The sequence below is a fragment of the Schistocerca americana genome, chromosome 3 (genome assembly GCF_021461395.2).
Source record: "Schistocerca americana isolate TAMUIC-IGC-003095 chromosome 3, iqSchAmer2.1, whole genome shotgun sequence".
NCBI lineage: Eukaryota > Metazoa > Arthropoda > Insecta > Orthoptera > Acrididae > Schistocerca > Schistocerca americana.
In genome coordinates, this window is record NC_060121.1 from 821,980,133 (window position 1) to 822,007,178 (window position 27,046).

Consider the following 27,046-nt stretch of genomic DNA (forward strand, 5'->3'; position numbering starts at 1 on the left):
AAGAGAACAAGACTACAATCACAAACAACTTAATGAAAAACTAGACAACAATTCCAAACAACAGAATGAAAGACAAGAGGAAAACCACAAACAACTTAGTGAAAATCTCAAACAACAACTTAATGAAAAATTAGGCAACAATTCCAGACAGTTAAGTGAACAGATTGCAGCTGTTGCCACGCAGTGTCATGATACTAAAGAACAGTTATGTGAGGAAATTGATGCTTGTGCTAGGAAAAGTAGTGAAGAAATTAGATCTGTTGCTCAAGTATTAAGGGATATGCAAACAGCTGCCACAGAATCACTTAGAGACGAAATTAGTGCAGTTGTTAAACAATGCTCTGAAAAAGCAACATAATTACGCGACGAGTTTAATTAATGACAGCAGAACTTTCGCGCGCAATGGATGCAAAGATAGACGCGAAATTCGAACAACAGAACGGTCACATTGACGAACGTTTTAATCACCACCTACAAAACAGTGATACGCGTTTCCGTAAATCTATACAGGAACAGAATAAAGTAAAGCGACAAGTCATGGAAACAATTACCGCACAGAGACAGGAAGACCAACGTAAATTGTTTGCGAAAGCAAAAACATACGTAGACAACAATATTGCTACAGTATCGGACAAAATTAATACCATCTAACAGTTGAACACAGAATTGCGTGATGAAATTTCCGATGTTAAATCAAGAACAGATACACACACAGTAGATATTCAGTGACAGACAGACTCCAACAATTAGAACTAACACAGGATTCCGATGTCGTCAAAGCAGACGTTAAAAAATTGAGCGAAACCATACGTAAAATACAAAAACAGATTAATGCTTCTGACTTTAAAAACGATGATCAGGTAAAAATACTGACTGAAAAATATGATGAATTGGCCAGTCGTATTGATGTTATTGAAAGTAATAATGACAACAAATCAGACGATACTTCACCGATTTCGTTTAATCAAACACCTGAATTCCAAATTCTACAGCAGACAATCAGTGAGATAGATTCGTCTAATAATACATTACGTAGAAAATTGTCAACTTTGTAGCAAGAGGTAACATAGATGAAAAATGTTTCAGCGTTTAATACATCACAGCAGACGCCACTTTGCGAACATTTGTCAGACTCACACAGCCAATATAATTTAGGTAATTTACAGAGAGTACGTGAGTTAGATTCTGAACAGTCTCAGACAAATAGATTCTCATACAATCGTGAACCTGTTCAGACATACCGAGACGATAATTTTGATTACAAACATTTTCTATCAGTGAGAAAATTTAAAGTATTTAAAAATGACAGAACACAGATTCATCAACTGGATTGGATACAACAATTTAGCTTTGCTTTTCCACCGACTTGGCCTGTAACACATAAACTTAAATTTATTGGCAGTTTTTTGGAAGGCGAACCGGCAACTCGCATGAGACCGATCGCGAGGCAATGCTATTCGGTAGAAGAGTTTCAGAATGCTTTTCTGTCAGCATATTGCTCAAAGACGACACAGCGCGGAATTGAGGATCAATTAATTAGTTTACCAAATTATGAGAACTCAAATTTTCCCAGTGTCACGCAATTTTTTGAGCACATGGTCCAACAAAATCAGTACTTAAGTGAACCATACAATGAATCTGCACTTATACAATTATGCAGTTCTAAATTACCACGGTCATTAAGAGTGTCACTTTTAACGGGTCAGCAGAAGGAAAACATTTCGGCATTCAGAGATCTGTTACAGCTTTTGGAAGTGCAGCAATCGTATTATTCCTTTGTAAACAAAAATTTTTCATATAATAACCAAGACCAACAAACTTACAGTAATTACGATCAGCCACGCAGTTTCAATAGCAAAGGTAATAGACGCTTTAGGAACTACAACCACCAGAACTTTAATAACCGGCAAAATTTTAATTATCAGTATCGTCAAAATTATCAGCAACAGCAAGTACATTGTGGTAACAATAGAGGTTTTTCTCTGCAACAGCATGAAAGCCAGCCGGTTAGCATACCTAACCAAAAATGCAGTGTGCAAGGTCAGCCAGGCTTTAATGTTTCGCCGCGTGCATGTATAGTCTCAGCTCCAACAAATAGTAATGCACAGCAACAAGGAAATAACTACATACAGAAAAGACACTATTTCAATTCCTATCGCAATCCACCGTATAGAAATGACTATCACGACGGATGTAAAAACAATGAGCACAATTATCAACATACACTTAATAACAGTCGGTCTTACCAGCAGCAAAATGATCAGCAACAACATATTCTCATGAATGAACCAGACAGTAGGTATCATCCAGAACGTAATACGTCTGGAAGAAATAACAGAACAAATCAAATAGTCGAAATGCCACAGAATCCTCCTGATAATAATAATACGTCAGATAGAATATGACTAGATACTGTACAGGTCACATCTTCCAGCAATGTAAGCAATATTTCAGACACGCAGAATGTTGTTCAAGAAAATGTTATTACTTTTGACGACATCAGAGACACTCTTTTGCAGGAAAGACCAGTTGTTCAGAAAACCATTTCACATCCTGTCATCGAAATTAAAATTGGTTCATCGAAATTTTGAGCAGTACTCGATTCTGGATCACCTATGTCAGTTACAAATGAAGAAACTTTCAACGAGTGTAACAAAGAGAATACCTATTCTACGTTACCATTAGGTAAAACTAAAGTAAAAGGAGCTGTATCGAGTAAAGGAGTAGATGTAAAATTACAGACACATTTATCATTTTGCATTGCAGGACACACATTTCATTCAAATTTTTGGATTGTTCCTTTATTGACAACAGACATTATTTTAGGTACGAATTTTCTGGTACAACACGATGCAATTATTGACTTTCAAAATTCCTATTTAATGTTGAAGGATGAAAATGTACAATTGGCTTTAGAATTTCAGCACTCATTATCTGCAGAAGAACAAACAATAAATCGCACAGAGGTCATTTCCGTATCACGTAGCACAGACTGTAATTCCACATTGTTCACAGATACGTAAGTACACAACTATAATACTCCAGACGAAGTGGACTATGACGTAATACAGACGATTTCTGATAAAGTTAAACAGAGTAGTGCAAATACAGACGACGAACGCAAGCAACTACACAAAATTCTTTTACAGCAAGCTCCAGTTTTTGACAACGTTCCTGGTACTAAGTCCGGTTTTATGTGTGAATTTCAAGTTAAACAGCACGACACATTTAAAGCCAAGCATTATCCCATTCCATATATCCATAGAGAACAAGTTAAGAAAGAATTGCAAGCTATGCTCGACCAAGGAATTATTGAACCGGCAGTTAGTCCGTACATAAACCCGCTCCATATTGTTAAGTAAAAGGATGGCTCACTTCGCCTCGTACTTGATTCGCGTCACATCAATGACAGTATTATCAATGAAACAGATCGCCCACAGACACTAGAAGAACTTCTACAGAAATTTTACGGTACTGCTATTTATTCTACATTAGATCTGAAATCGGGATTTTGGCAAATTCAGATCCATCCGAACTGCAGAAAGTACACAGCATTTCTCTGTTTTGGTGACTGTTATCAGTTTTGTAAATTACCATCCTGTTTAACTATTTCTTCTGCAGCTTTTATTCGCGGTTTGAATACAATACTTCCGACAGAACTTAAAGACAGAATCACAACGTACGTAGACGACATTCTTATTGCAGAAGCTAACTGGTCTGAACGCAATCGGATTCTTGAACAACTGTTGCAAACTTTTCGTGCACAAGGACTCACAGTTAATCTCAGTAAATTGCACTTTGGTAAAACTTCTATAAAATTTCTTGGACATGTAATTTCAGCAGAAGGCATTGCGCCTGACCCGGAAAATCTTCAAGCTTTACGTGACATTTCTGTTCCTACGACGAAAAAACAACTACGCAGCTTTTTGGGTTTAATTAACTTTTTTCGTAATTTTATTCATTACTCTGCTTTAGACACCCCTAGATTATGTCAATTGACAGCTAAAAACACTATTTGGTCTTGGGATAAGCAAGCACATTCTGAATTTATGAACCTGAAACATGCTTTGTTGAATGCACCACTTTTATCGCACCCAGACCTTACCAGAAATTTTTCCATTGCTATCGACAGTTCCAACACCGCTTTAGGCGTACATATTTTTCAGGAAATTGAAGAAGATGGTTCTACAGTCATTAAAAACATAGCCTTTGGGAGTCGCATTCTGTCACCTGCTGAGCGCAATTATTCTGTTACTGAACTTGAAACATTGTGTGTTGTTTGGGCTTTTACGAGATTTCGGCATTTTCTTTATGGAAGACATACGACCGTTTACACAGACCACAGAGCGATACAGTTTTTACTTTCGGCTAAATTTACACACGACAGGTTAAGCAGATGGGAACTTTCTCTACAGGAATTTAATTTTACAATTGTTCAGATTCCCGGCACACAAAATGTTGTAGCAGACGCACTATCTCGTTCTCTCAGCAACAATCAGCAAGACATCGCAACCAACTTCTGCAAAGCAAATTTCAGCGTCATGTACATTCAACAAGCTGCATTTGAAAATTTCATTTCGTCGTCATTGCAAGACATAGCACCAGAGCAGAGTAAAGACATCGTATGGAAAGAGATTAAACACCTTTGGCAAGATAGGAATAATGTTACTATTAGAAACCATTACACTGTACGCAATGACATTGTTTCGCCGCTCTCATCCTGACAGCAACAATTGGTTATTATGCATTCCTGACGAACTTGTTAACAAATTAATCTGGTATACTCATTTAAGTTACGCACATTACGGAGCTAGAAAATGTTTTCTTATACTGAGACAGAACTGTTATTTTACCAACATGGAGAAACGTATTCTACGAGTTTTAGCGTCATGTAAAATCGACTTCACGTATTCCTCCATTACATCCCATAGTACCTGTTAAATTGAGACTTATGGCCGCTGTAGAAATTTTCGGTCCGATCTCCAGAACTAATAGAGGTTTTTGCTACATCTTTGTCGCTGTTGAACTCACTTCAAAATTTGTTACCTTCACTCCGTTACGCAAAGCTACTGCTAAAACTGTTTCAAAAGCATTTGTAAAACATTTTTTATTTCATGTAGGGCATGAAAGTAATTTCCGACAATGGATCACAGTCTCGATCTGCTATATGGACACATATGTTACGAGCTAGAAACATTTCTCCGATCTATATATCCAGGTACCATGCTTCTTCGAACCCTTGTGAACGATTAATGAAAGAAATTGGTATACTGTGTAGAATATACTGCCATAAAAGACATATTGATTGGGACACACACATACTCTCATTCCAAGGTGTAATTAATTCCATACCGAATGAATCTACTATGCTATCTCCGTCTGTTGTACTGAAAAATGTTGAACCACCTAATAAAATTAAAGAGTTAGTAACATTTCCTACATCTCGTCGACTACGACACCATGAAATAATTGACATTGCGCTGAACAACATCAAACGTGCCGCAGAGCGCCGGAGAAGACAGCAAAAACAAGTTTGTACACGCCGTGACTTTCAGATTGGACAGAAGATATTAGTATGTACACACTATTTATCCAATAGAGTAAAAGGTAGGTGCAGTAAATTTGAACTTCTATACGCAGGTCCATATCGGATTCGCAGCATTCCTCACCCTAATGTTGTACACGTCGAAACTTTGAGAACCAGAAAAACCAAAGGAAACCACTACATATCGAATATCAAACCTTTTATTGAATAAAGATACTTTATGATTTAACATGCTGTAATGCCATTCGCTAATTTTTACGACCACTTATGCAATTATATTCACATGAATACTTACTGATGATTTTCGTATTTTTCTTGGCAAGTGCCCGGCAAGGTAAGGTTAGCAGGTCGCTCTTCTTGTCGTTACACATCAGACTGTGCACATCTTTCCAGATAAACTGACGTATGTTATGAATAATTATGCAATTTTATCTACTGACATATTAATTTTGTTAAATTCTCTCTCCATTAAAGTCTTTAATTCTCGCCTCTATTAACTACACATACAAGCTGAACACAAAGGAAGTCACATTTCTTGTCATCATTTTTTATGTATGTACGATTGTTTTCCTGTTTTGTTTGTATGCACTATGAAATAGTTAAGATATAGCAAACACCAGTTGACTTTGACATTTTGCCTTATGATATCTCAGCATCGTGACTACTTTACTTCTTTTTTTTTTTTTTTTTGCTGCTACATTGTGATACACTGGGTACATTTTTGCCTCTGAACACTATCTATGTTTTTGACATATTACGTTTTCTGTCATGCTATGCTGTATGCTCAATTATGTTACTATAAACCAGTTTTATCTAATGGGTATATGAATTAAATGCAAGACATTAACCTTTGTTCATCATTTTCAGTAAGAAATAACGTGTAAAAGAAAGAAATTAAACAGAAATGGGAATTTCACCTTCGGAATGAACGAAAGAGGATACAATACTTCGTGAGGAAGAGTAAATGGATCTTGATTAACAAGCATTAACAACAATATACTATATACATCGTAAAATAGCAGTCTTAACTAATTTTTTCTTTCAGAATACAAGGCGAATGATGCAGGCTGTCAGACAGAACTACACATCTTAGTTTTAGTGATGAAATATGCTAGAAATAAGGAATAGTTGTGTAATGAGTATTTAAGTGATTTTTTTTTTTTTTTTTTTTTTTGCAGATGATAATGAATGGTAATGAATAATGATGAAGAATATGCTACTATGGATAATTAAGTTTTTCTTTACAGGTGATGATAATAATGGAGTTATGGTGATATGGATAATGAAGTTTTCTTTGAAGATGAAAATAATGATGAAGTTTATATATTTGTTGTTAGTTAAGAGATGCTATGTAGTTATTTAGGTATTTGTTGCAGTTCGATTTGACAGTATGTGTTATATTGCATAGTATGATGACTGAAGGTTTTGGAAAGGACAGCTAGGGAACACATTTTTTATACACATTTCACTACCTGTTAATTCGAAGTTCACTACTTTTTAGCATAAAATGCGTTTCTTCTTTCAGTTTAATAATCCATTTTTGTATTTTGCAGGAGAAATTATTTATGAAATTAATGTGCTATAAGCAGTTGTTCATTAAACCTATGTCATTTATGAATGTGATTACATATACTCTACTTGTTTCATAATCTTGCTACAGCTGACTCATGACGAATGACGTTACACATCTTCATTTGCAGCAACAACTCAAAAGCAAATATTTTCATTCTTCAGTAATTACCCAACGCAATGCATTGCTTTTATATATATATATATATATATATATATATATATATATATATATATATATATATATATATGTGTGTGTGTGTGTGTGTGTGTGTGTGTGTAATGCTTTGTAATTAGGCAATGAGTGCCAATGTTCACTGTAAAACGATTTATGTGCATTATTCTGTAATACTATGTCATTTATTAGCTCCTGTTTTCAATGATGACTTCTGATGGTTTATAATTAGGCAATGAGTGCCAATGTTCTCTGTAAAACGATTTATGTGCATTACTCTGTAATACTATGTCATTTATTAGCTTGTGTTTTCATTGATGACTTCTGATGGTTTATAATTAGGCAATGAGTGCTAATGTTCTCTGTAAAACGATTTATGTACATTATTCTGTAATACTATGTCATTTATTAGCTCCTGTTTTCAATGATGACTTCTGATGGTTTATAATTAGGCAATGAGAGCCAATGTTCTCTATAAAACAACTCATGAACATTATTCTGTTATACTATGTACGTAGTACAGAAATGTTCAATAACTGGGCAATGAGTGCCACAAACTATTAGTATAATTCACAATGAAGACCAGTATGTGACTTAATGTCCTTCACCTTCTGATCTAATCACCTGGAATTACTGCAATATCAGTTTGTCCTGTATATCCTAATAATCATGGAGCACTATATTTGGTTTTTGCACTAATTCTACGTTGGTGTACCTTACAAGAGCGTGGTGTTGACACGACATGCTTTCCACCACCGTGAGCGATGGAGATGCTATTATGGTCCCACTGTTTGGTGTACCTAATGTACTACCAAACAGATAACATGGAATATTACTACAACATTTCAGTGTCTTGGCTACGCTGATTAATACTTCTGGGAAAAGAACTTCAGATTGTCTCACTTGGTGTTGTGCTTCTGTAGAAACATATGGACTTTCAGTGCAGCTGCGTGCAACCTAAAGTGCTACATCTATGATGCAATCCTTCCCTTTCCTATCCTAATTCTTGTAACATAGTGAAAATCATTTTTGCTACCATGATTTGTATTCATGATCTATACATTTTTTGATTTGCTGATATGTTCTGATCTACAGTGCATGTGCACTTATGTCATTTGTTAATTTGTATGGTACGCATTGTATATATATTTTGTCATTACCTGATATGTTCTATACTTGGTGCATGTGCACTAGATTTAATTCATGTTCTACACATATATATCTGTATATTCTGTGATTGTAAAGTTAGTTAGTTAACAAAAATTGGTTGCTCATGGCAAGTCCAAATGACTCACCATCGCTGCCAAATTTTTGCCGCCCCCCGTAGAGGGTTATGAAACACGTATGTATTCATTACCAGCGATGGCGAGGCATGACAGAATCTCTGACCAGAGACTTATTTATCGTTGCTAGTCTGCGCATCACCGCGCGAGACGACAGTAGTTGGGTGTAGCGAGTCGGCAGGAACAGTTGTACTCTGTCTGTAGTGGTAGTCAGTCGGATACGGTAGCAGACGTCGGCATGAGTCGGCGGCGTGCTCTTCTTGCGACTCTGGTCAGGATTGTGGTGGACGATGGGTATTGTTGTAGAAGGTAATGAAGCAGCATTGCGCACATCTAGTAATGTATGTTAATTGTAATTAATTTGTTTAAAAGATGCCCCAATAATAATTTTTTTATAGAGTGACTCTTTTAAAGAAAAACATTCATTTCAATTTAAAGAATATTTCCTACGCATTTCCTCCAGAATCAAAATTAAATATACGCCAGCATTGCACGAAGCTGTGTCGATAGATAAGAGCAGATATAGATGCAGTTTTTATGATGCAGTTTTTATTGAGGTAAGAATTTTGCCTTTTTTATTCAGAATACAGGGCCGAAGGTCAGCGCTGCTGTCCTTATAAAATTTATCAGGTTTAATTATTCCTGTTAGGAGATTACATTTCGTTCATGGTTCATTATTTAATCAATATTATTAGTGTGTGGGTTTTTTGGTCAATTTTCATTTAACATTTCTGCGGGGAGGTTACACTTGGCTCCATTTTGCATTTTTAATTATCATTCCATAAATTTGTGCGGGGAGGTTACAACATGGCCGTGAGGGTAATGAAATAAAAATGACTTTTTTGGACGTGACGCTATAAGTAATTACGTTGACAATTCCGTCCAAACTTACAAGTGCAGTGCCTTCGTGTTTATTTTGTGCTGTTACAACTCATAGAGTTGCATGATAAAATCTAGACAAACGTCAGTTTCTCAATTTGTAAGTGGTCGACTACGCCAGTGTTGTAATAACGGCAGTCAACGAAGACCACCAAAGAGTCGAATGTGAGAAACAATTCGTGCAGCCTCAAACTTATTTACAGTGGGAGTGCCACGAGTAACTTACTATAACTACTGACTGGTGAGGTTTGAATGTGAGAGAAGGAAGATGCGTTTTTCTTGTATAGCTCGAAAACTATGGATTTTACCGAAAACGTATCCCGCTACAAAATTTAACTGCATCAAATTTCCTACGGATAGGGACTGCTCGCTTTTTCTGTAGAACCAAAATCTTTTTAATTTGTTACAGTCGTCATTTTTTGCCCTTACCTTCGCTTTTAATACCAAATAAATGAATAAATTCGCCCCTAATCAAAAAGACAATATGTTCGTGCCATGGTTATCTATCCTCTTTTGTTTGTGTGGTATGCAGATTAGCTTTTTGTCTGTTTCGTGTTGTTGGTTCCTAATGGGAATGGTGAAGTTACTCCGGCGCGCGTTTATATATACCGTTATTTACTTTAGTGTTATTTCTTACGTCGTTTTTGAGTGTGGAAGTTCTCCTCTAATGTTAGTACTTCTCGGTTGTGTTTATTAATCTAAACAGTTTTACATCGAATTTATACTGTGCTTTCATATGGCTGAAAATGTTAAACAAAGAAAGACGATCATGTTCGCTCTTGTTATCGGTATGGGAATGACATGTCCCTAATGTTACTAATCAGTCACACAGTTTGCTATGAGATTGTACGTAGGTGCAAATTACATTAAATAACGAGCCTCTACTACAATGATTTAGTTTAAACTATTAAAAGTTTAATTCATATACTGGTGAAACCACCAACGTGATTACATGATTACAAAGTCATTCAGGCACCAAGAACAGTGGTCACTGAACTCAGTGCTTACTGAACTCACTACATAAAATAAATTAATTGACACCCAGATAAATGTTCCCAGATAAATGTTAACTCAAGCTAATTGTTCCACCACGTCACATCTAATCAGAGTATGACCAACAGATGATGCTACAACCCAAGTGTCGGTCAGTAGCAGAAATATTCTGTCTCTCAACGGCAACTGGGGTAAAGTGTAGCCTCAGTGCCCGAAAGCAGTCACAAACCTCTTCATAGGGAAAATGTCACAACTTCTGCTGAACTGATAACAGTCCTGGAATTGTAAGTGTCACGACTGACACTTCGAGAAAATTCTATCTCACAAAACGTGTGCGGTGGGGACATCGCTCAGACTACCAAAGAAGTTGCCTCACTCAAGTCGTCCTTTTGCAAGATGGCTGTGGCACTTTCATGACCTCAATTCACCTCCCTCTACGTAGCTTAATGGTTATTGTAGTTTCAAAAAGATAGTTCAAATGGCTCTGAGCACCATGCGACTTAACTTCTGAGGTCATCAGTCCCCTAGAACTTAGAACTACTTAAACCTAACTAACCTAAGGACATCACACACATCCATGCCCGAGGCAAGATTCGAACCTGCGACCGTGTTAGTCGGGCGATTCCAGGCTGTAGCGCCTAGAACCGCTCGGCCACTCCGGCCGGCAACAAAATATAAGGCCTCACACTTGAATATAGTCCACGTGTCCCAATATCTTTACAGATGTTTAGCTAAAATGCTTATTTTAATTCTTTCCTTCTGGTAAATCGTAATTTGAAACAGATACAGTGACTTAACATTCGTGTATACCTGCTCCTTGCCGGTTGCCTAGTTTTCCCTTTATATAGGATAAATATGACTGCATGACGTTCATTGATCTGTATGCTATGAACGTAGATTACTTAATATACGCTAACGGCAAAAAATCGCAGCACCAACAATTAATTAATGAAGGGTAAAATAATTTGGGGAATACATTTGTGTAGGTAACATCTGTACATGATTAACATCGCAAGGTCAGTGATTAATGTAAACACGAGATAAAAGATTGCAAATGTGAAACGCTGGTACATTAATAACAGGTGTACCCGTCAGAACGTTGAATGCAAGCATGCAAACTTGCACACATTGTGTTTTACAGGTGCCAGAAGTCAGTTTCTGGGATGGCGTTCCATGCCTGTTGCAGTCGGTCACTCAATACAGGTAGGGTTATTCCTGTTTGTGGATGAAGCTGGAGTTGTCGTCCGATAGTGTCTCGTAGGTGCTCGACTGGAGAGAGATCCGGTGATCGAGCAGGCAAAGCTAATATGTTGACACTCTGTAGACCATGATGGGTTAAAACAGCGATGTGTAGGCGAGAATTATCCTGCTGGAAAACACCCCCTGGAATAATGTTAATCAATGAAAGGAAGACAGGTCGAATCACCAGACAGTTATAGACAGTTATTGAACGCAGTTTTCCGAAATTCTTTCACCAGGGAAGACGAATGGAATATTCCAGAATTTGAAACACGAACAGCTGCTAGCATCAGATCCTTAGAAGTAGATACCTTAGGGGTTGCGAAGCAGCTCAGATCGCTTGATACGGGCAGGTCTTCAGGTCCAGATTATATACCGATTAGGTTCCTTTCAGATTACGTTGATACAATAGCTCCCTACTTAGCAATCATATACAACCGCTCGCTCATCGATAGATCTGTACCTACAGATTGGAAAATTGCGCAGGTCGCACCAGTGTTTAAGAAGGGTAGTAGGAATAATCCATCGAACTACAGACCTATATCATTGACGTCGGTTTGCAGTAGGGTTTTGGAGCATATACTGTATTCAAACATTATTAATCATCTCGAAGGGAACCATCTATTGATACGTAATCAGCATGGTTTCAGAAAACATTCTTCTTGTGCAACGCAGCTAGCTCTTTATTCGCACGAAGTAATGGCCGCTATCGACAGGGGATATCAAGTTGAATCCGTATTTCAATATTTCCGGAAAGCTTTTGACACCGTTCCTCACAAGCGACTTCTAATCAAGCTACAGGCCTATGGTGTATCGTCTCAGTTGTGCGACTGGATTCGTGATTTCCGGTCAGGAAGGTCGCAGTTCGTAGTAATAGACGGCAAACCATCGAGTTAAACTGAAGTGATATCAAGTGTTCTCCAGGGAAGCGTCCTGGGACCTCTGCTGTTCCTGATCTATATAAATGACCTGGGTGACAATCTGAGCAGTTCTTTTAGATTGTTCGTAGATGATGCTGTAATTTACCGTTTAGTAAGGTCATCCGAAGACCTGTATCAGTTGCAAAGCGATTTAGAAAAGATTGCTGTATGGTGTGGCAGGTGGCAGTTGACGCTAAATAACGAAAAGTGTGAGGTGATCCACATGAGTTCCAAAAGAAATCCGTTTGAATTCGGTTACTCGATAAATAGTACAATTCTCAAGGCTGTCAATTCAACTAATTACCTGGGTGTTAAAATTACGAACAACTTCAGTTGGAAAGACCACATAGGTAATATTGTGGGGAAGGCGAGCCAAAGGATGCGTTTCATTGGCAGGACACTTAGAAGATGGAACAAGTCCACTAAAGAGACAGCTTACACTACACTCGTTCGTCCTCTGTTAGAATATTGCTGCGCGGTGTGGGATCCTTACCAGGTGGTATTGACGGAGGGCATCGAAAGAGTGCAAAAAAGGGCAGCTCGTTTTGTATTATCACGTAATAGGGGAGAGAGTGTGGCAGTTATGATACGCGAGTTGGGATGGAAGTCATTACAGCAAAGACGTTTTTCGTCACGGCGAGATCTATTTACGAAATTTCAGTCACCAACTTCCTCTTCCGAATGCGAAAATATTTTGTTGAGCCCAACCTACACAGATAGGAATGTTCATCAAAATAAAATAACAAGAATCAGAGTTCGAACGGAAAGGTTAAGGTGTTCGGTTTTCCCGCGCGCTGTTCGGGAGTGGAATGGTAGAGAGATAGTATGATTGTGGTTCGATGAACCCTCTGCCAAGCACTTAAATGAGAATTGCAGAGTAATCATGTAGATTTAGATGTAGACAGACTTATAAATATGCAATCAGGGTGTTTGGGATGACTACGAGAGTCCTCCTGCTGCAATATGCAATCACTTCCCAGACCGTAACTGGAGGTGTAGGTCCAATGTGTCTAGCACGCAGACAGGTTGGTTGAAGGCCCTCAACTGACCTCCGCCTTCAGTGGCATCGAGGCACTATCAGCTTTCATCAGGAAAAACGGAAGACCTCCACCCTGCCTTCCTATGAGCTCTAGCTTCACACCATTGAAGTCGCAAATGACAATAGTTGGGAGTCAGAGTATAACACTACCGTCTACTACATATATACCATTACCTCTAAGCTGGAGGCAGTTCGTATAGTGAAATTATTTTTGTTAAACCTAGTGTGGTATAAAGTAACACTGCCGTGTTACCCTCTGAAAGGAATTTTGTTGAATTGAGCATGAGACACCTAACGAAGGTGTCTTATCGGAAGTGAAAGTAAAAATTACGTAAATATTTAAACAGTAACAAACAATAATTTACCTATCCACACTGTCCAAATGATAATAAAAAACGGTCGCCAGCCTAATTAGGCATAAGAATGAGTAACATTCTTGTTCAAGAAACTGAACATAAGTAACTTCAATGGTCAGAAACAGCCGGTACTTTGTCACACAAGAGTGCAATGAACTCTGGCACCTGCATGTGTTAACGTAAAGGTTGTAGCTGACAGTTAGAGAAGAACAAAGTATCTGCCTAAGTACAACAGATACTGACACACACTATTGTCTTCAGTGCTTAGTCAAACTGGATGGTATCTACAATATTACTATTAATATTCATCATAGAATCGTAAACTGGACATAGGTTAAGTCTCTCTCAGCTAAATACCTATCTATTTACAATAAAATTTAAATGAAATGCACTGACAAACACTTTCTCACTGATCTATGACTGAAAGCACTTACTGTAATCATAACAAACTGTTTATCTATCATATGTTTCCTACTAGTGAGCACAATAAACAAACTGTAGGTCCTATTACACTAATGATATGCACTTTCCTGTAGACATGGGATTCTTATTTTAACAAACATAACTATGAAACTTTCATCAGTAATTTGACCTGTTACTCCAGTAAGACACAAGTTAGCGTAAAACATCAGGCATTGTCTCACCTGGTACAGTGGACAAAAAGCTTTATTATTCATTTACTGAACAAAATTTTGTAGCCTCAGTATGAGCAGGTTTTCCATTAGCTTTGAAATAACATCAAATTGTTTTAAGGCCTAATTTTACCACGTTATTACTTGAAATTCTACTTTTAACTTAAGTTATTTAGCAAGCTCACAAATTTTTAATAAGCAGTTTTAGTTGCAAATTTACTTTCAGCAAACACTATTTACTCAAGCACACTTTTTTTCCACATTAACTTTAGCTTTCTTTTTACTATGTTGAAGAGGCATTAATTAGTAAAACACTGGGCTTTAATGTTCTTTCAGTAAGGACACTCGGTAATCACTTTAGTATGGAAAGGATCCTAAGAGGAAATGTGACAGAGGTTAAATCAAGGTAAGTTCTCATGAATAGACTTTTTGTTTACCTTGTAACGGAAAACAAATAAATCATGCACATGAACTGATCCATGACTGTACATTTCTACTATTCCTTGGTTCCTTTTCAGTGATTGCGCAACGTGGTGTCGAGTGCATGTTGGTGGGTGGATTTGTAGACGGAAATGCTGGACTCTGTCATTTCTTGGTGGCGAAGATAGATACCAATTCCAGAATAGTTCCAACTCTTCATCCATCCAACCGAGGCATTGGTACATTGGAAAACGGCACGAAAAGCCTCTCTCGGCACCAGCGCAGTACACAATTTTTACAATAGCAGTTGACAGTTTGGTAGCTCGTCCCCGACTGACTCTTAATTCCACCTTTCTATCCATGCCAACCACATTTTGCGCGCGCTGCATGATTCCGTTCCCGAGGGGAACAACACCATCTTTTACATACAAAATAACTAAAAACCCTTAGTGAGGATCAGTCTTTACATAACAGCAAGTATTTACTTTGAACAAAATATATCGTTTGCACATATTGGTATTTCAATAAAAATTATTCAATTTCTAAATTAACCAAAGAGATTATATGAGAAAGACAAAACACATCATTTGCTCATATTCTACATATTACAGAGATTACACTTCCTACAATCTAAAAGACATCAAAGTTTTTAACTGAGGAAAGATTATAAGTGTTTTATACAGTATTGAGTTAATAATAATTACAAAATCTGAACGATATAATCCTGAATAAACAGAAAGCAAAACTGAATCAACAAAAGGTATGTAGTGTCTAAACTATGGTGTTACAAGTGGGATGGACTCTACTTGGTGTCTCACACGGATGTCTCCTTGAAGTAACCGATTTGCAACAGTTCACTGCGTCACTGTGGTACCAAATGCTGTTCAAATTGCTGCTGCAGATGCGGTACTTTTAGCCAGAACAGTGCACCGAACACGGGCGTCATCCCTCTCGGTAGTGCCGGGTGACCGTCCGGAGTCCAGTCCACTTGCAACCCACTCCCGTGACCACGGCTACCAGTAATCATACACAGTAGCTCCATTCCTGCCGCATCTTCTGCAGTATCGGAGAATGGGCAGCCAGCTTCTCGTAGCCCTATTAAAAGACCTGGTGCAAACTCAATGAGACATTGATAAAGGAGTCTTTGTCGTCTTAAAGGCATTGTTGACTAACATCAACTCACGACGTCCAGTCCCAAAGGTAACTAAAACTCACGACCGTTACAGAATATATTAAAAGCAAACCTGATTGACATCATCAAAGTGATGTTAGTAAAGTCACTCTAATGCGACTGGCGTGAAATTTGAATAGATATCGTCTTCCAGATGTAGAAAATACGTCTAACAACTTTCATTTATGTAGCACAGCTCCTTCTTGGTGTTGCGATTTTTTGTTCCGTCAGTTTATTTGCTATCCTGTGTGTCAATTTGTGTATGTGTTATTGTGAAAAATTTTTGTTTTTACTTATTCTGTCAATATTTTGTTGTCTTTGAATGACCGTACACTGCATAAATTAATTATCTCAACTGATATGATTAGTGTCTGCCCCCGGTAGCTGAATGGACAGCCGGCACGGTAGCTCACCGTGTTTGGTCAGAGAGCTTGTTGGCCTCTGTAATAAAAAAACTGACTGAAAGGATCAACAACGAACTTGAACGGATGTCATGTGACGTTCGCAACTACTAAATACAACGAATAAAATGAAAAAAAAAAAGAGGTCAGCGCGACAGAATGTCAATCCTAAGGGCCCGGGTTCGATTCCCGGCTGCGTCGGAGATTTTCTCAGCTCAGGAAGTGGGTGTTGTGGTGTCCTAATCATCATCATTTTATCCCCATCGACGCGAAAGTCGCCGAAGTGGCATCAAATCGAAAGACTTGCACCCGGCGAACGGTCTATCCGACGGGATGCCCTAGTCACCCGACATTTACATTTTACATCATTAGTCGAGACATTATGAAGACCGAAATCATCTACTACCAGCTTTAACCTCAGAAATGTCGAGCAGCGCATCTTTGAGAGCACAAATTTGTTGACAACAGTACGTCATATCTATCCGATTGCTTACTGTGTTGTTAGACATCACCGTAGAATACACAGGTTACACTGGATTTAATTCTTGATAAAATAGTGTAAATGACAGGAATTATCAGACGTTATTTTTCATTTACTTACTAACCTTTCCTATAGGTGATACCAAGTCATAGCAGGGATCAGCATGCCAAATATCTCGTAGGACTGGATGTCTATGGCATTTATTTCGTGAGATAGCTGGGAAATGGAGATATTTATATTTACTACCTGGTTGTGAGTCACTCATATTAACTACAATAATGTTCATTCAAGTTTGTCTTAAAATGTGTAGACTATAGTGACTTACAAAACGCCACAGCACAAAAAATGGTTCAAATGGCTGTGATCACTATGGGGCTTAACTTCTGAGGTCAGTCCCATAGAACTTAGAACCTTTTTTATTTTGGTCATCAGTCTACTGACTGGTTTTATGCGGCCCGCCACGAGTTCCTTTCCTGTGCTAACCTCTTCATCTCTGAGTAGCACTTGCAACCTACGTCCTCAATTATTTGCTTGACGTATTCCAATCTCTGTCTTCCTCTACAGTTTTTGCACTCTACAGCGCCCTCTAGTACCATGGAAGTCATTCCCTCAAGTTTTAGCAGACGTTCTATCATCCTGTCCCTTCTACTTATCAGTGTTTTCCACAAATTCCTTTCCTCTCCGATTCTGCGTAGAACCTCCTCATTCCTTACCTTATCAGTCCACCTAATTTTCAACATTCGTCTATAGCACCACATCTCAAATGCTTCGATTCTCTTCTGTTCCGGTTTTCCCACAGTCCATGTTTCACCACCATACAATGCTGTACTCCAGACGTACATCCTCAGAAATTTCTTCCTCAAATTAAGGCCGGTATTTGATATTAGTAGACTTCTCTTGGCCAGACATGCCTTTTTTGCCATAGCGAGTCTGCTTTTGATGTCCTCCTTGCTCCGTCCGTCATTTGTTATTTTACTGCCTAGGTAGCAGAATTCCTTAACTTCATAGACTTCGTGACCATCAATCCTGATGTTAAGTTTCTCGCTGTTCTCATTTCTACTACTTCTCATTACCTTCGTCTTTCTCCGATTTACTCTCAAACCATACTGTGTACTCATTAGACTGTTCATTCCGTACAGCAGATCATTTAATTCTTCTTCACTTTCACTCAGGATAGCAATGTCATCAGCGAATCGTATCATTGATATCCTTTCACCTTGTATTTTAATTCCACTCCTGAACCTTTCTTTTATTTCCATCATTGCTTCCTGGATGTACAGATTGAAGAGTAGGGGCGAAAGGCTACAGCCTTGTCTTACACCCTTCTTAATACGAGCACTTCGTTCTTGATCGTCCACTCTTATTATTCCCTCTTGGTTGTTGTACATATTGTATATGACCCGTCTCTCCCTATAGCTTAACCCTATTTTTTTCAGAATCTCGAACAGCTTGCACCATTTTATATTGTCGAACGCTGTTTCCAGGTCGACAAATCATATGAAAGTGTCTTGATTTTTCTTTAGCCTTGCTTCCATTATTAGCCGTAACGTCAGAACTGCCTCTCTCGTCCCTTTACTTTTCCTAAAGCCAAACTGATCGTCACCTAGCGCATTCTCAATTTTCTTTTTCATTCTTCTATATATTATTCTTGTTAGCAGCTTCGATGCATGAGCTGTTAAGGTGATTGTGCGATAGTTCTCGCACTTGTCAGCTCTTGCCATCTTCGGAATTGTGTGGATGATGCTTTTCCGAAAGTCAGATGGTATATCACCAGACTCATATATTCTACACACCAACGTAAATAGTCGTTTTGTTGCCACTTCCCCCAATGATTTTAGAAATTCTGGTGGAATGTTATGTATCCCTTCTGCCTTATTTGACCGTAAGTCCTCCAAAACTCTTTTAAATTCCGATTCTAATACTGGATCCCCTATCTCTTCTAAATCGTTTATCTGCTCTCTCCTCTGCATTTAACAGTGGAATTCCCGTTGCACTCTTAATGTTACCACCGTTGCTTTTAGTGTCACCAAAGGTTGTTTTGACTTTCCTGTATGCTGAGTCTGTCCTTCCGACAATCATATCTTTTTCGATGTCTTCACATTTTTCCTGCAGCCATTTCGTCTTAGCTTCCCTGCACTTCCTATTTATTTCATTCCTCAGCGACTTGTATTTCTGTATTCCTGATTTTCCTGGAACATGTTTGTACTCCCTCCTTTCATCAATCACCTGAAGTATTTCTTCTGTTACCCATGGTTTCTTCGCAGCTACGCAGCTACCTTCTTTGTACCTATGTTTTCCTTCCCAACTTCTGTGATGGCCCTTTTTAGAGATGTCCATTCCTCTTCAACTGTACTGCCTACTGCGCTATTCCTTATTGCTGTATCTATAGCGTTAGAGAACTTCAAACGTATCTCATCATTCCTTAGTACTTCCGTATCCCACTTCTTTGCGTACTGATTCTTCCTGACTAATGTCTTCAACTTCAGCCTACTCTTCATCACTACTATATTGTGATCTGATTTCGGAATCTCTGTCTGACGATGATGTAATCTAATTGAATTCTTCCCGTATCTCCCGGCCATTTCCACGTATACCTCCTCCTCTTGTGATTCTTGAACAGGGTATTCGCTATTACTAGCTGAAACCTGTTGCAGAACTCAGTTAGTCTTTCTCCTCTTTCATTCCTTGTCCCAAGCCCATATTCTCTTGTAACCTTTTCTTCTACTCCTTCCCCTACAACTGCATTCCAGTCGCCCATGATTATTAGATTTTCGTCCCCCTTACATACTGCACTACCCTTTCAATATCCTCATACACTTTCTCTATCTGTTCAGCTTCAGCTTGCGACGTCGGCATGTATACCTGAACTATCGTGTTGGTGTTGGTCTGCTGTCGATTCTGATTAGAACAACCCGGTCACTGAACTGTTCACAGTAACACATCCTCTGCCCTACCTTCCTATTGACAACGAATCCTACACCCGTTATACCATTTTCTGCTGCTGTTGATATTACCCGATACTCATCTGACCAGAAATCCTTGTCTTCCTTCCACTTCACTTCACTAACCCCTACTATATCTAGATTGAGCCTTTGCATTTCCCTTTTCAGATTTTCTAGTCTCCCTACCACGTTCAAGCTTCTGACATTCCACGCCCCGACTCATAGAACGTTATCCTTTCTTAGATTATTCAGTCTTTTTCTCATGGTAATCTCCCCCTTGGCAGTCCCCTCCCGGAGATCCGAATGGGGGACTATTCCGGAATCTTTTGCCAATGGGGAGATCATCATGACACTTCTTCAATTACAGGCCACATGTCCTGTGGATACAAGTTACGTGTCTTTAATGCAGTGGTTTCCATTGCCTTCTGCATCCTCATGTCGTTGATCATTGCTGATTCTTCCGCCTTTAGGGGCAATTTCCCACCCCTAGGACAAGATAGTGCCGCGAACCTCTATCCGCTCCTCCGCCCTCTTTGACAAGGCCGTTGGCAGAATGAGGCTGACTTCTTATGCCGGAAGTCTTCGGCCGCCAATGCTAACTTAGAACTACTTAAACGTAACTAGCCGAAGGACATCACAAAGATCCATGCCCGAGGCAAGATTCGAACCTGCGACCGTAGCAGTCTCACGGTTCCAGACTGTAGCGCCTAGAACCGCTCGGCCACTCTGGCCGGCGCCACAGCACATTCTCTTTAGATGTACTGAGTCGTTAATGGAACTTATGAACGTAAGATGCTGTATAGAGGAGTAATTGAAAGGGGCAGCAGAGATATGAATATGTAGGCAGTTTCGCAGAGGATATTGTTAAATAAAGTACGCAAAGACGAACACATTTATACAAAAGTGAGAGGTATCTTGGACAACACGAAGAAATAGAGGAAAATTATGATTCTTACAGCGATAAAAAAAAAAGACAAGAGCCATCATGTAGCTGCAAAGTAACAATGCGGGTTCCCTAAGATTTTATTTTAAAAATGCAATATAATTTTTTAATGAGTGTTGAGTTCCCAGTGGAGCGCCGTACCACGGCAGATGAAGAGTACATTCTGGCAACGTTCATTTTCCGTGAAGTCTCCACACAAGGATATGTGATGGCGTACACAGAGCAAATACGAACAGACAACATGGCGCCACTCCCTTGTTTAGTGTTACCGTTGGGCGCAAAGCAGTCAGCACTGCTCTCTGTCGCCTCGTCAAGAAAATCTGCTACAATGGACGCCATGTTGACAGCCCCTGCTGTTCCAGGGGTCGTTACACTGTCCGTGTGGATCCCTACCTGGCTGCAAATATGCCCGTGTCTTGACCCTAGAGAAATGACGTGGCTGTACGATGTGTATCCAGTCGTGAACTAGTCATGTGGGACCACTGAGATGTGACACGGCATTAAATTTGGCACTCCTGAACCCATCGATTCCATATTCACAAGGCGAAAACAGCAATATTGAGGAACTATGGAAGACATTCTCAATATGCTACCTTCCTGCCGCTGGGAAATGCCGACAATTACTGGCAGACGTTCCTCTTTACACGAGGCGTAAAGCTGCCTTCTCACGCACACGCGACATGCAAATACGATTTCGGAATGGGAAACCCACTCCTACATCATTGACTGGTACTGTTGTACAGCTCTCCAGTTGCGGGTATTACTCAGACACTGCTCAATCCGATGCGGATTACGTTTCTGGAGCCGTTGATCGATTGAAGAAGGCAATGTTCCATAGGGCAGTTATGATTCACTGCCTTATAGCGTTGGTGTAAAATTGTCTTTCATGGGTTTTCTTCATGAAACTATATCATTAGCAGTATCACACAGAGCGTCAGGGTAATGACTACATCTGAAGTGGCCTAATAATAACACGAATCCACTATTCCACTTACGAGCGCTACGTCTTCTGACGTGTGCGCATGTATAGCGGAGAAGCTGGACGCACTGCTGTGTTTTGTAGATTTTTCAAGGTGTTTACGAAGGAACAAAACTCCTGGCGTCCACAACCCAGTGATTCATTTTATAGATATTTTGCTGAACATGACGACAATAATCAAGTACAGTATTTAAAACACGTTTCGCCTCGTCCTTAAACAGGTAGAGCGAAGACAGGGAGTTTGAGGTCAGTCTGCAATTTCTGAGCGATGAGAAGCAAATGCAGAAAGACAAATTCCTTGTGAAGGGCCGGCCGTTGTGGCCGTGCGGTTCTAGGCGCTTCAGTCTGGAACCGCATGACCGCTACGGTCGCAGGTTCGAAGCCTGCCTCGGGTATGGATGTGTGTGATGTCCTTAGGTTAGTTAGGTTTAAGTAGTTCTAAGTTCTAGGGGACTGATGACCACAGATGTTAAGTCCCATAGTGCTCAGAGCCATTTTTTTTAACCCTGTGAAGGCAGGCTGATGACTTGGATCAGCGCCAAACAATGTCACAGGGCACCTAAAAGACACGCAGAGTCTGGGGCTCTACAGGATACTCGCAGCAGGAGAATCATGGAATTTTGGAGTCTGATTAACACTGTTGGTTGCACAACAGAAGTCAGTGCCTGAATGAGTGCTAACCGAAGTAGTGAACACTAGCAGCGAACACCAGCACCATGTTAGGTACAAACTTGAGAGCAGCACTCCGACTTAGTAAGACATATCAGAGCTTACCTTGGTTGGCCATAGGCAACTCGGGGTAGGTGCCCCACAGATCTGACAGAGAACTCTTTCTCAATACAAAAATAAGGGGTTTTTAAAGAATCGTGGCGACGCAGTATTTCTACCTTTCTATAGACGATCTACCGATCCACAGTTACTCAATAAGCTTTAGTCCATCTGCCGAGTAACTCTGCACCTCCAGGGCGCCTCTGGCCAACCACATTTAGATTCCTCCGCTTTTCTTACTTGGTAGAGAGTGATGGTTCTGGACTTCATGTTGACAAATTTCAAAATCAGTAGCAACTCCGTTCAGCTTAAAGCTGAACGTCACTGCCACTCCTATCATGGCCAACAACAACAGTGTCACATCACTTGGCCCCGCTCTCGGTCCTTTTGTGAGGTGGGACTGCTGTAATAGCACTCTGAGCTGTGTAAGCCCACTGGCATTGCAGTTCTCAGAAGCAAGTATCAGGCTTGCTGCCTATCCTAATATGTGCCTCTTCGTGAAAATCTTCTACTGTGACGCCTTAAAACAGCGTCTAGACGATGGATGGATTTACCAATTCATTCTTGTAACCTCCCCACAATATTTTAAATGTAATGACAATAGTTAATAGAAATGCTACTGGTCATTGCTCTATGCGTAACCTGCCCACAATGAAATGTACTGACAATGGGAACAAAAATGTGAAATTCGCATTCTGACTCAAATATAAATTCTTCACCAAAAAATTAAAGTCCATTCAGTGACAAGAAAATTCAATTAAACCGAAACATCGGTCTTTGGCCCTGTGTAAAACAATCAGAATTAAAGTCTTACCTCAGAATAACTGGATGTCAAATTTCTGCTCTTATTTCTGCGCACGGCTTGGAGGAACTGCATTGCAAATAATAATATTCCTTTTTTCTGTGAATTTACTGAAATTTTTCTTCAAAAGAAGTGGAATGAAATGGGAAGTGCAACGAAATCTTTAGTTCAATAAAAAATTAAATTTTTGAAAAAATGCTTTTGAAATCAAAATTATTATTGGGGGACTTGTTAGAGATTGATTACAATAAATAAGTTTTACATTGTCTAATGATTATATTAATTAACAGTGTACCTCATTCAGCATCTTGACCAGTGTTGCCGACCGCCTACATCACACAACCGCACTGGGCTGCTACTACTGACCGACCGCTCTGCATGACGACTATTAGCGTACTGCACTGCACGACTACACAGAGCTACAGACTCGCAACGACTGACAACAGAGTACTGAGAACCGCTCGCAACACTCGCGCGGTCAAGCGCAAACTCTCTGGTCACAGATGCTACAATGCCTCGCCATCGCTGCTATGTTACATACGTGTTTCATAACCCTCCACTGGGGGGGCAAAAATTTGGCAGCGATGGTGAGTCATTTGGACTTGCCGATCGCGGCAAAATTTTTAATTAACTAATAAACTTCTACAATTTACAGAATAATTAGATGTAGTACATAAAGTAAATGTTGTGCACACGCACTAAGTACAAGATATATCAGACAAAGACAAAATGTGAGTACAAAACATAGTAGCAAATCAGAAAAAATGCATATACAAATTATTTGACAGATAACAAAGTGCACAGGCACTGAAAAAATTCTTTAGCATATTCAGAACAAATAAACAGACTGGTAAGAAAAAATATCATGATGACAAGTGACATAAGTATACTCGCATTGGAGTTCAGCGAATCGAAAAATGTATAACCTATGAACATAAATGATGTTAGCAAAAAATTTTTTTCTTTATGTGACAAGAATCAGGATAGGAAAGGGAAGGATTGCATCATGGTTGTAGCACTTTAGATTGCACACAGCTGTTCTGAAAGTCCATATCTTTCCACAGAAGTACAACACCAAGTGACACAACTTGAAGTTCTTTTCCCATCAGAATTTATCAGTGTAGCCAAGACACTGAACTGTCGTAGTAATGTTCCATGTTTTCATTTTGGCAGTACGTTACGTACACCAAACAGTGGGACCATAATAATGTCTTCATCGCTCACGGTGGTGGACAGCATGTCGTGTCAACACCACTCTCTTACAAGGCACACCAACGTAGAATTAGTGCAAAACCAAATATAGTGCTCCATGATCACTAGGATAAACAGGACAAATGGACATTGCAATAATTCAGGGTAGTTAGCTCATGAGGTAAAGGACATTATGTCACATACCATTGACAATTACAGACTTAATTAGTAGTTTGTGGCGTTCATAGCCCAGTTATTGAACATTTCTGTACCAAGTATGCAGTATTACAGAAAAATGTTCATTAATTGTTTTACATAGAATCAGTAGCCTTCTTTTCCTGGTTACAAAGTATTATGAAATAATCGCATTCTTTTCAGTTACAGAGTATAATTAAGAATCATTAACCTTCTCCTAATTACAGTTAATTAATCATTTGTCATTCCAATAATAATCATTAGTCTTCTCCTAATTACAAAGCATTATTAAACAGTCACATTCCTTTCTGGTTACAAAGTATCAACATTGGAAACAAGAGCTAATCAATGGCATAATTAATAACAATTCGTGGAGTGACATTAATTATTGGCACTCAGTGGCCAGCAAGTATTGAATAGAATCATCATTCAGTATTATTCAGATTATTGCGAAGTCATTATTAAAAATCCGTTAATTACAGTCATAGCATTAATAATCATGGGCATTATAAGTACTCATTACAATAAACAGTGTTCCTCATTCAGTAGTATTCAGATCATTACAAAGTCATTATTAAAATCAGTTAATTACAATCAAAGCATTAATAATCACAGGCACTATAAGTAGTCTCATTACAATAAACAGTGGCAGTTATTAGTTAGTGACAAAGCATTATCTTAAATATATACCTTTTTTTTTGTCTCATTAAGAAGTCATTACTCAAGTGACGTACTATTCAGAGCTAATCAGTATTATTCAGAATTGTCTCAAACTGGTGTCACTATTTGGGACTGGTAATACCTTTTTTTTTTTTTTGTTAGCAATGCATTGCGTTGGGATCGATAATTAATTGCTGAGGCATAACACTATTTGCTTTTGACCTATTGCTGCAAACGAGGATAGGTAACGTCATTCGTCATGAGTCAGCTGTAGCAAGGTTATGTAACAAGGCAGTATATGTGATCACATTTATAAATGATAAACACAAATGGGTAAAAATACAAAAAAAATGCAAGTACTAGAACAGGTATAATAAGTAACAGGTTTAGCAAGTATCATGAAAAACTTCTCCTCGAAAAAAATACAAAATGGATTATTGACCTGAAAGAAGAAACGCATACTATGCTGAAAAGTAGTGAACGTCGAATTAACAGGTAGTGAAATGTGTATAAAAATGTGTTCCATAGCTGTCCTTTCCAAAACTTTCCGTCATCCTACTATGCAATATAACACCTGCTGTCAAAACAAACTGCAACAAATACTTAAATAACTACATAGCATATATATAAAACTTCAACATTATCCTCATCTGTAAAGAAAAAACTTCATTATCAATCACTTCATTATCCACATTATCATAACTTCATTATTATCATCACCTATAAAGAAAAACTTCATTATTCATAATACCATATCCTTCATCATTATTCATCAGTATTCATTATCATCTGCAAAAAATCACTTCATTACTCATTATACAACTATTCCTTATCTCTAGCATATTTCATCACTAAAACTAAGATGTGTAGTTCAGTCTGACAGCCTGCATCAATCACCTTGTATTCTGAAAGAAAAAATTAGTCAAGACTGCTATTCTGTGACGAGTATAGTATATTCTTGTTAATGCTTGTTAATCCTGATCCATTTACTCTTCCTCATAAAGTTATTGCATCTCCTTTCGTTTATTCCGTAGGTGAAATTCCCATTTCTGTTGGATTTATTTCTTACATACATCATTTCTTTCTGAAATTGATGAACAAAGATTAATGTCCTGCATTTAAATCATATACCCACTAGATAATGACTGGTTTATGGTGACATAATTAACCATACAGCATAACATGACAGAAAACGTAATATGTCAAAAACATTGACAGTGTTCAAATGCAAAAATATACACAGAATAATACAATGCAGCAGCAAAAAAAAAAAAAAAAAATGTGAAACAGTCACGATGTTGAGATGTCATAAGGCAAAAAAAATGTCAAAGTCGACTGGTGTGTGTTATATCTTAACTATTTCATAGTGCATACAATCAAAACTGGAGTACAATCATATACACAAAAAAGTGGAAAATGTGCACGGTCTGATGTGTAACGACAAGAAAAGCGACCTGCTAACC